General features: G+C 27.8%; 1 long non-coding RNA gene across 1 annotated transcript; it reads right to left on the reverse strand.

Annotated features, from left to right (window-relative positions):
- Positions 1–11,546: 11,546 nt before the first annotated feature.
- LOC113559079 lies at positions 11,547–16,008 on the reverse strand. The gene is made up of 5 exons (XR_003405831.1): positions 15,874–16,008; positions 15,545–15,737; positions 13,681–13,848; positions 12,169–12,321; positions 11,547–11,601 (listed from the first exon to the last, which is right to left on the reverse strand). It is a non-coding gene; the product is annotated as an uncharacterized LOC113559079 (long non-coding RNA).
- Between the last annotated feature and the right edge of the window lie 1,251 nt (positions 16,009–17,259).

Consider the following 17,259-nt stretch of genomic DNA (forward strand, 5'->3'; position numbering starts at 1 on the left):
GCATAGACTAGTAAGGCAATATCAATTTTAATACAGATAATGCAACATAGCATACAATCTTACACTAGTGCCAAGTAAAGTAAAATGATGAATGAAATGGAAACACATCATATTTAAATTTGGCACATAATATTTTAATTTATAAAGTGATATATAAACTGTTTGTAAATGTATTCTATAACATTTCCAAAGTAGATGAATTATTAAAAAAAATATAATGGTTAATATAAAATTTATTAATAGCAATACACAGATACAATACATTGATGGTTGATAACATTAAATTACATTAAATTATAATATAATTTTAAAATTAGTTAGGTAAATAAACAAATTAAAAACATTCAACTGTACTTAACCTATAAATACAAAAAATATTTAATAGTAAAAATAGTTACAATAAAATGTTAAGTCATATAATATACAAAAAACACAAAAAATAAAATTAATGATATCAATAAAAATATAGCCTGAAAAACAAAAAGTGATTTAGACATCGGAATTATAAACACTAGACTAGTTGTAATCAGTAAAAACCATATAACTAGTAATTTGATAAACAAAAATTCACATCCAGAGTCGTTAATACCAGAGAAAGCCCATATAAATGTCTTGTTTTTGACAAATATTACTGTGATGTCAGACATATAATAATTTCTTGTATATTTTTCTATACTCAAAAATTGGATGTATATTGATAAATAACAAGTCATTTATATGGCTAGTCTCTGGTATAATCCAAATGAGAGTTTTGACAATCTATCAAAACTCTTACACAGAGTCATTAATACCAGAGAAAGGCCATATAAATGTCTTGTTTTTGACGAATATTACTGTGATATCAGAGATATAATTAAGTGTTTATGTTTTTCTATACTCAACAATTGGATGTATATTTATAATTAACAAGTTATTTATATGACTAGTCCCCGGTATATTCCGAATGAGAGTTTTGATACCCTATCAAAACTCTTACACAGAGTCATTAATACCGGAGAAAGGCCATATAAATGTCTTGTTTTTGACGAATATTACTGTGATATCAGAGATATAATTAAGTGTTGTATGTTTTTCAATACTCAACAATTGGATGTATATTGATAAATAACATGTCATTTATATGGCTAGTCTCTGGTATAATCCGAATGAGAGTTTTGATACCCTATCAAAACTCTTACACAGAGTCATTAATACCGGAGAAAGGCCATATAAATGTCTTGTTTTTGACGAATATAACTATGATGTCAGACATATAATTAATTCTTGTATATTTTTCTATACTCAACAATTGGATGTATATTGATAATTAAAAAGTCATTTATATGGCTACTCTCCAGTATAATCCGAAAGAGAGTTTTGATAATATATCAAAACTCGCACACAATCATTAATACCGGAGAAAGGCCATATAAATGTCTTATTTTTGACGAATATTACTGTGATATCAGAGATATAATTAAGTGTTGTATGTTTTTCAATACTCAACAATTGGATGTATATTGATAAATAACATGTCATTTATATGGCTAGTCTCTGGTATAATCCAAATGAGAGTTTTGACAATCTATCAAAACTCTTACACAGAGTCATTAATACCAGAGAAAGGCCATATAAATGTCTTGTTTTTGACGAATATTACTGTGATATCAGAGATATAATTAAGTGTTGTATGTTTTTCTATACTCAACAATTGGATGTATATTTATAATTAACAAGTTATTTATATGACTAGTCCCCGGTATATTCCGAATGAGAGTTTTGATACCCTATCAAAACTCTTACACAGAGTCATTAATACCGGAGAAAGGCCATATAAATGTCTTGTTTTTGACGAATATGACTGTGATATCAGAGATATAATTAAGTGTTGTATGTTTTTCAATACTCAACAATTGGATGTATATTGATAAATAACATGTCATTTATATGGCTAGTCTCTGGTATAATCCGAATGAGGGTTTTGATACCCTATCAAAACTCTTACACAGAGTCATTAATACCGGAGAAAGGCCATATAAATGTCTTGTTTTTGACGAATATAACTATGATGTCAGACATATAATTAATTCTTGTATATTTTTCTATACTCAACAATTGGATGTATATTGATAATTAAAAAGTCATTTATATGGCTACTCTCCAGTATAATCCGAAAGAGAGTTTTGATAATATATCAAAACTCGCACACAATCATTAATACCGGAGAAAGGCCATATAAATGTCTTATTTTTGACGAATATTACTGTGATATCAGAGAAATAATTAAGTGTTGTATGTTTTTCAATACTCAACAATTGGATGTATATTGATAAATAACATGTCATTTATATGGCTAGTCTCTGGTATAATCCGAATGAGAGTTTTGATACCCTATCAAAACTCTTACACAGAGTCATTAATACCAGAGAAAGGCCATATAAATGTCTTGTTTTTGACGAATATTAGAGTCATGACACACATTTGATTAATTCTTGGTTAATTATTTATACTCGACAATTGGATGTATTTTGATAATTAACAAGTCATTTATATAGCTACTCTCCGGTATAATCCATATGAGAGATTTGATTATCTATCAAAACTCACACACAGAGTCATTATTACCAGAGAAAGGCCATAAAAATGTCTTGTTTTTGACGAATATAACTATGATGTCAGACATATAATTCATTCTTGTATGTGTTTCTGTACTTAACAATTGGATGTATATTGATAAATAACAAGTCATTTATATGGCTACTCTCCGGTAAATTCCGAATGAGAGTTTTGATAATCTATCAAAACTCGCACACAATCATTAATACCGGAGAAAGGCCATATAAATGTCTTGTTTTTGACGAATATTACTGTGATATCAGAGATATAATTAAGTCTTGTATGTTTTTCTATACTCAACAATTGGATGTATATTTATAATTAACAAGTTATTTATATGACTAGTCCCCGGTATATTCCGAATGAGAGTTTTGATAATATATCAAAACTCGCACACAATCATTAATACCGGAGAAAGGCCATATAAATGTCTTGTTTTTGACGAATATTAGAGTCATGACACACATTTGATAAATTCTTGGATAGTTATTTTTACTCAACAATTGAATGGATATTGATAATTAACAAGTCATTTATATGGCTACTCTCCAGTATAATCCGAATGAGAGTTTTGATTATGTATCAAAACTCGCACACAATCATTAATACCGGAGAAAGGCCATATAAATGTCTTGTTATTGACGAATATTAGAGTCATGACACACATTTGATTAATTCTTGGTTAATTATTTATACTCGACAATTGGATGTATTTTGATAATTAACAAGTCATTTATATAGCTACTCTCCGGTATAATCCATATGAGAGATTTGATTATCTATCAAAACTCACACACAGAGTCATTATTACCAGAGAAAGGCCATAAAAATGTCTTGTTTTTGACGAATATAACTATGATGTCAGACATATAATTCATTCTTGTATGTGTTTCTATACTTAACAATTGGATGTATATTGATAAATAACAAGTCATTTATATGGCTACTCTCCGGTAAATTCCGAATGAGAGTTTTGATAATCTATCAAAACTCGCACACAATCATTAATACCGGAGAAAGGCCAAACAAATGTCTTGTTTTTGACGAATATTACTGTGATATCAGAGATATAATTAAGTCTTGTATGTTTTTCTATACTCAACAATTGGATGTATATTTATAATTAACAAGTTATTTATATGGCTACTCTCCGGTATAATCCGAAAGAGAGTTTAGATACCCTATCAAAACTCTTACACAGAGTCATTAATACCGGAGAAAGGCCATATAAATGTCTTGTTTTTGACGAATATAACTATGATGTCAGACATATAATTAATTCTTGTATATTTTTCTATACTCAACAATTGGATGTATATTGATAATTAAAAAGTCATTTATATGGCTACTCTCCAGTATAATCCGAATGAGAGTTTTGATTATGTATCAAAACTCGCACACAATCATTAATACCGGAGAAAGGCCATATAAATGTCTTGTTATTGACGAATATTAGAGTCATGACACACATTTGATTAATTCTTGGTTAATTATTTATACTCGACAATTGGATGTATTTTGATAATTAACAAGCCATTTATATAGCTACTCTCCGGTATAATCCAAATGAGAGTTTTGATAATCTATCAAAACTCACACACAGAGTCATTATAACCAGAGAAAGGCCATAAAAATGTCTTGTTTTTGACGAATATAACTATGATGTCAGACATATAATTAATTCTTGTATGTGTTTCTATACTTAACAATTGGATGTATATTGATAAATAACAAGTCATTTATATGGCTAATCTCCGGTAAATTCCGAATGAGAGTTTTGATAATCTATCAAAACTCTTACACAGAGTCATTAATACCGGAGAAAGGCCATATAAATGTCTTGTTTTTGACAAATATTACTGTGATGTCAGACATATAATTAATTCTTGTATATTTTTCTATACTCAACAATTGGATGTATATTGATAAATAACATGTCATTTATATGGCTAGTCTCTGGTATAATCCGAATGAGAGTTTAGATACCCTATCAAAACTCGCACACAATCATTAATACCGGAGAAAGGCCATATAAATGTCTTATTTTTGACGAATATTACTGTGATATCAGAGAAATAATTAAGTGTTGTATGTTTTTCAATACTCAACAATTGGATGTATATTGATAAATAACATGTCATTTATATGGCTAGTCTCTGGTATAATCCGAATGAGAGTTTTGATACCCTATCAAAACTCTTACACAGAGTCATTAATACCAGAGAAAGGCCATATAAATGTCTTGTTTTTGACGAATATTAGAGTCATGACACACATTTGATTAATTCTTGGTTAATTATTTATACTCGACAATTGGATGTATTTTGATAATTAACAAGTCATTTATATAGCTACTCTCCGGTATAATCCATATGAGAGATTTGATTATCTATCAAAACTCACACACAGAGTCATTATTACCAGAGAAAGGCCATAAAAATGTCTTGTTTTTGACGAATATAACTATGATGTCAGACATATAATTCATTCTTGTATGTGTTTCTATACTTAACAAATGGATGTATATTGATAAATAACAAGTCATTTATATGGCTACTCTCCGGTAAATTCCGAATGAGAGTTTTGATAATCTATCAAAACTCGCACACAATCATTAATACCGGAGAAAGGCCATATAAATGTCTTGTTTTTGACGAATATTACTGTGATATCAGAGATATAATTAAGTGTTGTATGTTTTTCTATACTCAACAATTGGATGTATATTTATAATTAACAAGTTATTTATATGACTAGTCCCCAGTATATTCCGAATGAGAGTTTTGATAATATATCAAAACTCGCACACAATCATTAATACCGGAGAAAGGCCATATATATGTCTTGTTTTTGACAAATATTACTGTGATGTCAGACATATAATTAATTCTTGTATATTTTTCTATACTCAAAAATTGGATGTATATTGATAAATAACAAGTCATTTATATGGCTAGTCTCTGGTATAATCCAAATGAGAGTTTTGACAATCTATCAAAACTCTTACACAGAGTCATTAATACCGGAGAAAGGCCATATAAATGTCTTGTTTTTGACAAATATTACTGTGATGTCAGACATATAATTAATTCTTGTATATTTTTCTATACTCAACAATTGGATGTATATTTATAATTAACAAGTTATTTATATGACTAGTCCCCGGTATATTCCGAATGAGAGTTTTGATACCCTATCAAAACTCTTACACAGAGTCATTAATACCGGAGAAAGGCCATATAAATGTCTTGTTTTTGACGAATATTACTGTGATATCAGAGATATAATTAAGTGTTGTATGTTTTTCAATACTCAACAATTGGATGTATATTGATAAATAACATGTCATTTATATGGCTAGTCTCTGGTATAATCCGAATGAGAGTTTTGATACCCTATCAAAACTCTTACACAGAGTCATTAATACCAGAGAAAGGCCATATAAATGTCTTGTTTTTGACGAATATTAGAGTCATGACACACATTTGATTAATTCTTGGTTAATTATTTATACTCGAAAATTGGATGTATTTTGATAATTAACAAGTCATTTATATAGCTACTCTCCGGTATAATCCATATGAGAGATTTGATTATCTATCAAAACTCACACACAGAGTCATTATTACCAGAGAAAGGCCATAAAAATGTCTTGTTTTTGACGAATATAACTATGATGTCAGACATATAATTCATTCTTGTATGTGTTTCTATACTTAACAATTGGATGTATATTGATAAATAACAAGTCATTTATATGGCTACTCTCCGGTAAATTCCGAATGAGAGTTTTGATAATCTATCAAAACTCGCACACAATCATTAATACCGGAGAAAGGCCATATAAATGTCTTGTTTTTGACGAATATAACTATGATGTCAGACATATAATTAATTCTTGTATGTGTTTCTATACTTAACAATTGGATGTATATTGATAAATAACAAGTCATTTATATGGCTAATCTCCGGTAAATTCCGAATGAGAGTTTTGATAATCTATCAAAACTCGCACACAATCATTAATACCAGAGAAAGGCCATATAAATGTCTTGTTTTTGACGAATATTAGAGTCATGACACACATTTGATTAATTCTTGGTTAATTATTTATACTCGACAATTGGATATATTTTGATAATTAACAAGTCATTTATATAGCTACTCTCCGGTATAATCCATATGAGAGATTTGATTATCTATCAAAACTCACACACAGAGTCATTATTACCAGAGAAAGGCCATAAAAATGTCTTGTTTTTGACGAATATAACTATGATGTCAGACATATAATTCATTCTTGTATGTGTTTCTATACTTAACAATTGAATGGATATTGATAATTAACAAGTCATTTATATGGCTACTCTCCAGTATAATCCGAATGAGAGTTTTGATTATGTATCAAAACTCGCACATAGAGTCATTAATACCGGAGAAAGGCCATATAAATGTCTTGTTTTTGACGAATATTACTGTGATATCAGAGATATAATTAAGTGTTGTATGTTTTTCTATACTCAACAATTGGATGTATATTTATAATTAACAAGTTATTTATATGACTAGTCCCCGGTATATTCCGAATGAGAGTTTTGATAATATATCAAAACTCGCACACAATCATTAATACCGGAGAAAGGCCATATAAATGTCTTATTTTTGACGAATATTACTGTGATATCAGAGAAATAATTAAGTGTTGTATGTTTTTCAATACTCAACAATTGGATGTATATTGATAAATAACATGTCATTTATATGGCTAGTCTCTGGTATAATCCGAATGAGAGTTTTGATACCCTATCAAAACTCTTACACAGAGTCATTAATACCAGAGAAAGGCCATATAAATGTCTTGTTTTTGACGAATATTAGAGTCATGACACACATTTGATTAATTCTTGGTTAATTATTTATACTCGACAATTGGATGTATTTTGATAATTAACAAGTCATTTATATAGCTACTCTCCGGTATAATCCATATGAGAGATTTGATTATCTATCAAAACTCACACACAGAGTCATTATTACCAGAGAAAGGCCATAAAAATGTCTTGTTTTTGACGAATATAACTATGATGTCAGACATATAATTCATTCTTGTATGTGTTTCTATACTTAACAAATGGATGTATATTGATAAATAACAAGTCATTTATATGGCTACTCTCCGGTAAATTCCGAATGAGAGTTTTGATAATCTATCAAAACTCGCACACAATCATTAATACCGGAGAAAGGCCATATAAATGTCTTATTTTTGACGAATATTACTGTGATATCAGAGAAATAATTAAGTGTTGTATGTTTTTCAATACTCAACAATTGGATGTATATTGATAAATAACATGTCATTTATATGGCTAGTCTCTGGTATAATCCGAATGAGAGTTTTGATACCCTATCAAAACTCTTACACAGAGTCATTAATACCAGAGAAAGGCCATATAAATGTCTTGTTTTTGACGAATATTAGAGTCATGACACACATTTGATTAATTCTTGGTTAATTATTTATACTCGACAATTGGATGTATTTTGATAATTAACAAGTCATTTATATAGCTACTCTCCGGTATAATCCATATGAGAGATTTGATTATCTATCAAAACTCACACACAGAGTCATTATTACCAGAGAAAGGCCATAAAAATGTCTTGTTTTTGACGAATATAACTATGATGTCAGACATATAATTCATTCTTGTATGTGTTTCTATACTTAACAATTGGATGTATATTGATAAATAACAAGTCATTTATATGGCTACTCTCCGGTAAATTCCGAATGAGAGTTTTGATAATCTATCAAAACTCGCACACAATCATTAATACCGGAGAAAGGCCATATAAATGTCTTGTTTTTGACGAATATAACTATGATGTCAGACATATAATTAATTCTTGTATGTGTTTCTATACTTAACAATTGGATGTATATTGATAAATAACAAGTCATTTATATGGCTAATCTCCGGTAAATTCCGAATGAGAGTTTTGATAATCTATCAAAACTCGCACACAATCATTAATACCGGAGAAAGGCCATATAAATGTCTTGTTTTTGACGAATATTACTGTGATATCAGAGATATAATTAAGTCTTGTATGTTTTTCAATACTCAACAATTGGATGTATATTGATAAATAACATGTCATTTATATGGCTAGTCTCTGGTATAATCCGAATGAGAGTTTTGATACCCTATCAAAACTCTTACACAGTCATTAATACCAGAGAAAGGCCATATAAATGTCTTGTTTTTGACGAATATTAGAGTCATGACACACATTTGATTAATTCTTGGTTAATTATTTATACTCGACAATTGGATATATTTTGATAATTAACAAGTCATTTATATAGCTACTCTCCGGTATAATCCATATGAGAGATTTGATTATCTATCAAAACTCACACACAGAGTCATTATTACCAGAGAAAGGCCATAAAAATGTCTTGTTTTTGACGAATATAACTATGATGTCAGACATATAATTCATTCTTGTATGTGTTTCTATACTTAACAAATGGATGTATATTGATAAATAACAAGTCATTTATATGGCTACTCTCCGGTAAATTCCGAATGAGAGTTTTGATAATCTATCAAAACTCGCACACAATCATTAATACCGGAGAAAGGCCATATAAATGTCTTGTTTTTGACGAATATTACTGTGATATCAGAGATATAATTAAGTGTTGTATGTTTTTCTATACTCAACAATTGGATGTATATTTATAATTAACAAGTTATTTATATGACTAGTCCCCGGTATATTCCGAATGAGAGTTTTGATAATATATCAAAACTCGCACACAATCATTAATACCGGAGAAAGGCCATATAAATGTCTTGTTTTTGACAAATATTACTGTGATGTCAGACATATAATTAATTCTTGTATATTTTTCTATACTCAAAAATTGGATGTATATTGATAAATAACAAGTCATTTATATGGCTAGTCTCTGGTATAATCCAAATGAGAGTTTTGACAATCTATCAAAACTCTTACACAGAGTCATTAATACCGGAGAAAGGCCATATAAATGTCTTGTTTTTGACAAATATTACTGTGATGTCAGTCATATAATTAATTCTTGTATATTTTTCTATACTCAACAATTGGATGTATATTTATAATTAACAAGTTATTTATATGACTAGTCCCCGGTATATTCCGAATGAGAGTTTTGATACCCTATCAAAACTCTTACACAGAGTCATTAATACCGGAGAAAGGCCATATAAATGTCTTGTTTTTGACGAATATTACTGTGATATCAGAGATATAATTAAGTGTTGTATGTTTTTCAATACTCAACAATTGGATGTATATTGATAAATAACATGTCATTTATATGGCTAGTCTCTGGTATAATCCGAATGAGAGTTTTGATACCCTATCAAAACTCTTACACAGAGTCATTAATACCAGAGAAAGGCCATATAAATGTCTTGTTTTTGACGAATATTAGAGTCATGACACACATTTGATTAATTCTTGGTTAATTATTTATACTCGAAAATTGGATGTATTTTGATAATTAACAAGTCATTTATATAGCTACTCTCCGGTATAATCCATATGAGAGATTTGATTATCTATCAAAACTCACACACAGAGTCATTATTACCAGAGAAAGGCCATAAAAATGTCTTGTTTTTGACGAATATAACTATGATGTCAGACATATAATTTATTCTTGTATGTGTTTCTATACTTAACAATTGGATGTATATTGATAAATAACAAGTCATTTATATGGCTAATCTCCGGTAAATTCCGAATGAGAGTTTTGATAATCTATCAAAACTCGCACACAATCATTAATACCGGAGAAAGGCCATATAAATGTCTTGTTTTTGACGAATATTACTGTGATATCAGAGATATAATTAAGTCTTGTATGTTTTTCAATACTCAACAATTGGATGTATATTGATAAATAACATGTCATTTATATGGCTAGTCTCTGGTATAATCCGAATGAGAGTTTTGATACCCTATCAAAACTCTTACACAGTCATTAATACCGTAGAAAGGCCATATAAATGTCTTGTTTTTGACGAATATTATAGTCATGACACACATTTGATTATTTCTTGGTTAATTATTTATACTCGACAATTGGATGTATTTTGATAATTAACAAGTCATTTATATAGCTACTCTCCGGTATAATCCATATGAGAGTTTTGATTATGTATCAAAACTCGCACACAATCATTAATACCGGAGAAAGGCCATATATATGTCTTGTTTTTGACGCATATTAGAGTCATGATATATATTTGATAAATTCTTGGATATTTATTTATACTCAACAAATGACTTGTTAATTATCAATATACATCGATAATTAACATGTCTTTTATATGGTAAGTCTCTGGTATAATCTGAATGACAGTTTTGATAACTTATCAAAACTCGCACCCAAAGTAGTTAATACCGGAGACAGGCCATAAAAATGTCTTGTTTTTGATGAATATTACAGTCATGACACACATTTGATTAATTTATGGATAATAATCTATAATTAACAATTATATAAATATATAAATATAATATATAAATTATATAAATATTTAACTACCTTAACAATTACAAAATACACAATTACTTTTACTATCTATTAAGATCCACTTAGATTTGCCTTAGGTTTTGAAGATTTGTATCACTGTTTTGATTATTAAATGTTCTTGTTTGAGAAGAATATGATTTATTACAGATAACATATTTCGTTAGATCCTTGATTTTTGTTTGAGGATTAATTTTGAAATCACGACAGAATATTTTTTTTTTCAATGATTTAACCTTGTAATAAATTAGTTTTAATTTTGATTCATTAATTTTAAATCGGAGACTCATTAGTTTTATAATATATTTATATATAGAAATACTTTCTTATATTATAATATCGCCAATGTCTACTTGAAATTATTTGATCTTCACAATTTATTTAAAGTTTTAATATTTTTTTTCTGGTATCTGAAACAATAATTTATATTTGAAATACATATGGCTTTAATAATTATCAGCAAAAATACAACAATTTACAATAATACTTTTATAGCAGTAAACATAAATAATAAAAGTAATATCTAAATTTGTGGTCTTTATATTTTGACTTGGTATTATAGTTTTTACATAAAGTAATAATATAATAGGTATGTGATTTAAAGAAAAATATTAAATATGACATACTCTTACATGTATAACAGAAATTTTATTGAAGGTTTACTCTAATTATCATTCCAAAAAGTAACATGTTTGTCGAGGTAAGATGACATTGCGAAATGTATATTGTAGTGTTGACTTAATTAAGTATATTAATGTAAATTAAAAATATTTTAAAATAAATAATACTGGAATACAAAAATGATGTTGTGATATAAAACAAATCAGAAATGTTAAAAAAATGAAAGGCATTTACAATTTATTGAATAGGTATAGGTAGTACTTATCCATAAACAAATATTGAACAGGAAGGGAGAACATAAAATTAAAATAGAAGCAATCAAGTAGACTCAATAAAGCAACCAATAAAATAGTTACCGTTATAAGTAGATTGACAATATCATTGTGATTAAGACTTAATTCATCAATATTTTTTTGTTTGATGGTTGATTTGTAAATCAAGCAATTTATTTTGTAGCTCTTCTTTATTGGCAGAATCCTGAACATTTTAGACTTGTTATTAATTCATACCTATATAAAAAGATGAAAAATAATTTTAAAAAATAAATTAGGAGTTAGTAGTATACAGAAAAAAATAATGTTTATGTTAATAACTAGCTCCGCTGTACTTTGGTTACCCTCAAAAATATTGTTTTGATACTAGAATGATAGCTGATGAGGTTTAACATAGATTTAAAAATTAGCAAAATGTTTAAGAACACATTTGAATTAATTCATTGTATGTAATGAGAAATTAAATAATAGTCGCCTATTTTTTTATTTCAGCATAATTCAATTTTAATACAATAATAATAAGAGCTGATACGTACACCAACTAAGCTAAGCTTGCATCTGTTATATGGAGTTTCTAAATTAATATAATAATATATACATTTTCTTACACAGTTAAAATTGACTTAATTTTCTAGGTACAAAAAAGTTTCCATCAATATTTATATTATCACGTATCAACTTTTTATAATTTGATTGATACACACATTCTCATTAGGGTTGATTTATTTTGTTTTTAATATAATTATTTATGGATTATGGTAAGCCTACAGATTCTAGATATCATTGCTTTTTTTAAACTTAAATTTGTTGTTAAAATGCAATAGAAGATACTAGATTATTAGAATCAAACAGAAATATTATTTTAAACAAAACAAATTTATTTATTTAATGTGATTTCATTTTAACATTAATCTTACAAGCCATTTTTTTATAACAGACATCTATTTACATACTTCATTTATATAAATTGAGAATTGTAAAAATTGTACTAATCCTATATTATTAATAAATTAATAATTATGAAAACCTAAATATTAATACTAGTTATTTAATTTAAATACAACATTTAATTTTATAAAATTCAAAATATTATTTAACAACAGTATAATAATAAATAAATAAAATAATATGTTAAGGAACTTTAAACTATAAAAGAAAAGAAACAACTATAAGGCATATTATTAAAAATATAACCAGGTTAATTTAATAAATACTTTATATCCAACACAATCTACTGCTATTATTTCTTTGTAGTCACTACTTTGAGTAAGTCAATGTAAGTACGTTATAAAAACTTTTATTAAGTACAGATTACATTAAGCGAATGTACTTGATACTCATTGTTGAGGTAATTTGCTACTGAAAAAGTGGTTTATTGATAAACAAACCATCACCCATTTGTCATGTTTTACCGCTTGTTGCTCACCCAAGATTAAAGTTCAATACCTGCTTATACATTTGACAATACTCAATGATAATTTTACTCTCTGTATAGTAAAAACAATTAGTTAAATTGCTTATGTCACATTAAATATTTATCAAATTAATAGTGAGCTAATAGTCCCTTAAACCATGTACCTACTATATCATTTTTACCTTTTGGTTGAGATATATTTTTGATAAGTGTACTTTCTCCTCTGTTTTGTCCAGTCTACAAGTTTCCTGTATTATTATTTCTTTTGTCTTTTTCAAATTGAACTGTTTCTCGTCAGAATCTGAATATGAAGCACCAATTTTATTATCCTTGTCATTTCACAACTGGATCTAAAAAGGTTTTTTGTAAAATCATAAAATATATTGTTATGTTTAATAAAAGAAATATCAAAACAGTTTAAAATTCAAAATATTCTATAATGACTACGAGTCTAATGAATAATGATAAATGAAACATGGTATGTACTACGTACTAATACATTAATTAAAGTTTTGATAATTTTCTACAGCAAGTCCATTATCAAACATAATTAAGTGATAAATTAACCATTCCTATAATTCCTAAACTATATGACCTAATATCTACTATTAAATTTATTAATTTCTCAAGCACCCCTTTATTATTGTGCTAGCTAGTCACGAGTGGGCGAAGTATGTGTTTGTTCGCTGACCAGTAAGAAAATTTGTTTTATGTACATGTATAACGTACCAATGTATATGCAGTGCCGTATTTCCCAGTAAACACTATAAGCTAGTGCTTATTAGGGCGGCAAATAATTTTTAATATTACATTTTTACTATATGTAACTAGAACTAAAATAAATACAACTAATTATAAAATGTTTTTAGACCAACGGGATTGTGGTAATATTTATATTTTATTTCCAATTTCATAATCGTAGAGTTTATTGTCCTATTATATTTTAATAGTACAAGTAAAGAGTTTCAAAAAGTAAACATAGATTTGGGGAAAGTTGTCAAACTCTATAAATCTTTAATTAACTTCATAACATCTACTCAAAATGATAAATGTTTTAATGAATATGTAATTTTGGTAAAAAAAATAAAGAATGAAGAGTACGAGTTTGATAAAGTAAGGACTAAAAACGCAAACTTCAAGCAGACGAGACAAAAGAATACGAAGTCCATATGACTGGAAGTAATAAGTTAAGAATAGAAACATATTTTACCATACTGGACCGAATGAAGAGTGAACTTGAAAAAAGATGCGCTGCCTATATTAATACATTTGACAAATATGACTTTTTGACTAATATAATACTACTTACACCAGAAGAAATAACTCAAAAAGCTAATAAGTTTCAAGAATTTTTTAACAATGATTTAGAAAAATCATTCACTTGTGAATGAGTTCATTTTCGAGCATATCTTCAAAGTATAAATAAAAATATTGATGGAGTTATCAAATTATCAATACACTTACGCAGTAATAATTTAGATACAGTTTTTCCTAACGTAGATATTGCTTTACGAATGCTTTTAAGTATGGCAATAACTAACTGTTCAGCCAAGAGGTCTTTATCTATGTTAAAATGTGTAAAAAATTATTTGAGAGCAAATATGGAGGGGATAAACTAAATTCCTTGGGTTTATTGGCAATTGAAACTGAACTAGTGAACAAAATGGACTTCGATGCCATAATAGATGATTTTACGACTCAAGTTGCGTAGAAAGCCGATGAGTACTACTAGTACTAAACATTAACTATTAAATTTTGAATATAATAATTAACTATTTAAGTATTTATTACAACCATGTTTTAAATATGAATGTATATGTATGCGTTTTTATAACAGCTGTATAATTTTATTTTTCATCATTAAAATTTTAAGTAATAAAGGTAAAAACTATAATTGTATGCTTTAATAACATTTTTTGGGCTAAAAAAATATTTATATTAAAAGGCGGCAATTTATTTAGTGTTTATAGCGGCTCAATGGTTAAATTCGGCACTATGTATATGTACTACACGTACATGCATAACGTACCAAATTTGTTTACTTACCCACAAGAAGAGCCATCACATATTGCTTGCGATTGTGAGTTACGACTACGATGAATAGTTACAGTTGTTACTTTTGAACTGCTACAGAATAAATTAAAATATGAAGTGTAATCCACGAGGACTATGACATCTGTGCTCTTTGTTATGGACGTACAGATATATAAATACCTCAACAGTCACGGTATAGATAGAACTAGATAAATTATACAGATAAATGTTAGAAATTAGAATAGATTTCTTTCACATAACTATTAACTAAAGAAGTTATTATTATATTCTATGACGATATTCACAGTATCGCGATGCGTGACAAAACTAAAAGAGCATACCTAATTGTTGTGTTTCTAGCCACCGTAGTTGGAAACACAATATAATAATGTAAATAAATCACCTTATTTGCTACACTATTACACCTATGCTGATTTATTTAAGTAAGATACAGATTCAATAAGACATATTTATTTAATAAGTTTTAGTACAGCAAAAGCAAAACGAAAAAGTTAATGAGAAAAGAACATAACCTAACTTATTTTGCTTGATCGGCAAAATCCTAACCGCATTTGTGTTTAATACAAGTACAACAGTGAATAAAGTCTAACCTAAAACGGCTAAAACCTTACCAAACTCACGATCAAACTATCATGTTCAATAGAGGGCATCGCCGATTCTCCTACGCGACGAAAAATCATCTGGTATTCAGACCATGACCGTTTCTATCATTAATCGTTATCACGATATTAATTAGGTATATATAATATTATTCTTAAATCATATACTATACTACTATAATATGTGAGTTATATAAAGTTTTTTGTTTAATTCAAATTTTGTTAAAAAGTTAAAGGTTATTTAAAAATTTTGAAATTTTTGCTAATTCTTAACGATTATAATGAACTTTATATTGGGAATAATGGAAAAAACTCAACGCCTTGCCCTCCGACATATTACGGTAATTACGGTATTATATTACCGTGTAGGTAGTAGATACCTAAATGAAGCAATACTGCAGAAAAGTAAACTTGGATAATATGATGTAAATACTGTTATTGCACACATACATTATTAATAGATATTTTATATTTACATAGAGTAAATAGTAATAATATTTTAGATATAAGTAAATTAGTAATAGTACCTATTTTCAATATTATGCCATTCTTAGAATAACTACCTTCAATATTTACGTACAGTAGAACCTCGATTATCCGAATCTCCGTTATACGAACCCTCTATTATCCGTACTGCAATTAGCATATCCGAACATTAAAACTCGTATCCGCGATTTGGCTGCAGAAAAGCGCGTTACAGCTCATAGTCAAATAAATATCGATGATTTTGTCAAAAAAATATATCAAACATTATACGTTCCTTATGTATGTAATGTATTTCAAATAATGTAATAAAATATTAATGATAATAAATATATATGTACATATTATAATATATTTAACTGTGTTTAAAAAAATTGTTTTTTAATTTCCAATATCCGAACAAGATGCAGTCCCAATTAGTTCGGATAATCGAAGTTCTACTGTATTTACAAAAATAAACAAATCACGATGAGCAGGGATAGCAAATCAAGGAAATAGTAAATTTATTATTACTTCAATTAATATTTAAAATGACAATGGTTACAATAAATTGTAATTTTTAATTAAAACATAAATAGGTAACACGTCTATTATTTGCTCCACAAATCACTATTTCCCCAAAAA

Source organism: Rhopalosiphum maidis, chromosome 3 (assembly GCF_003676215.2).
Source record: "Rhopalosiphum maidis isolate BTI-1 chromosome 3, ASM367621v3, whole genome shotgun sequence".
Taxonomy (NCBI): Eukaryota; Metazoa; Arthropoda; class Insecta; order Hemiptera; family Aphididae; genus Rhopalosiphum; species Rhopalosiphum maidis.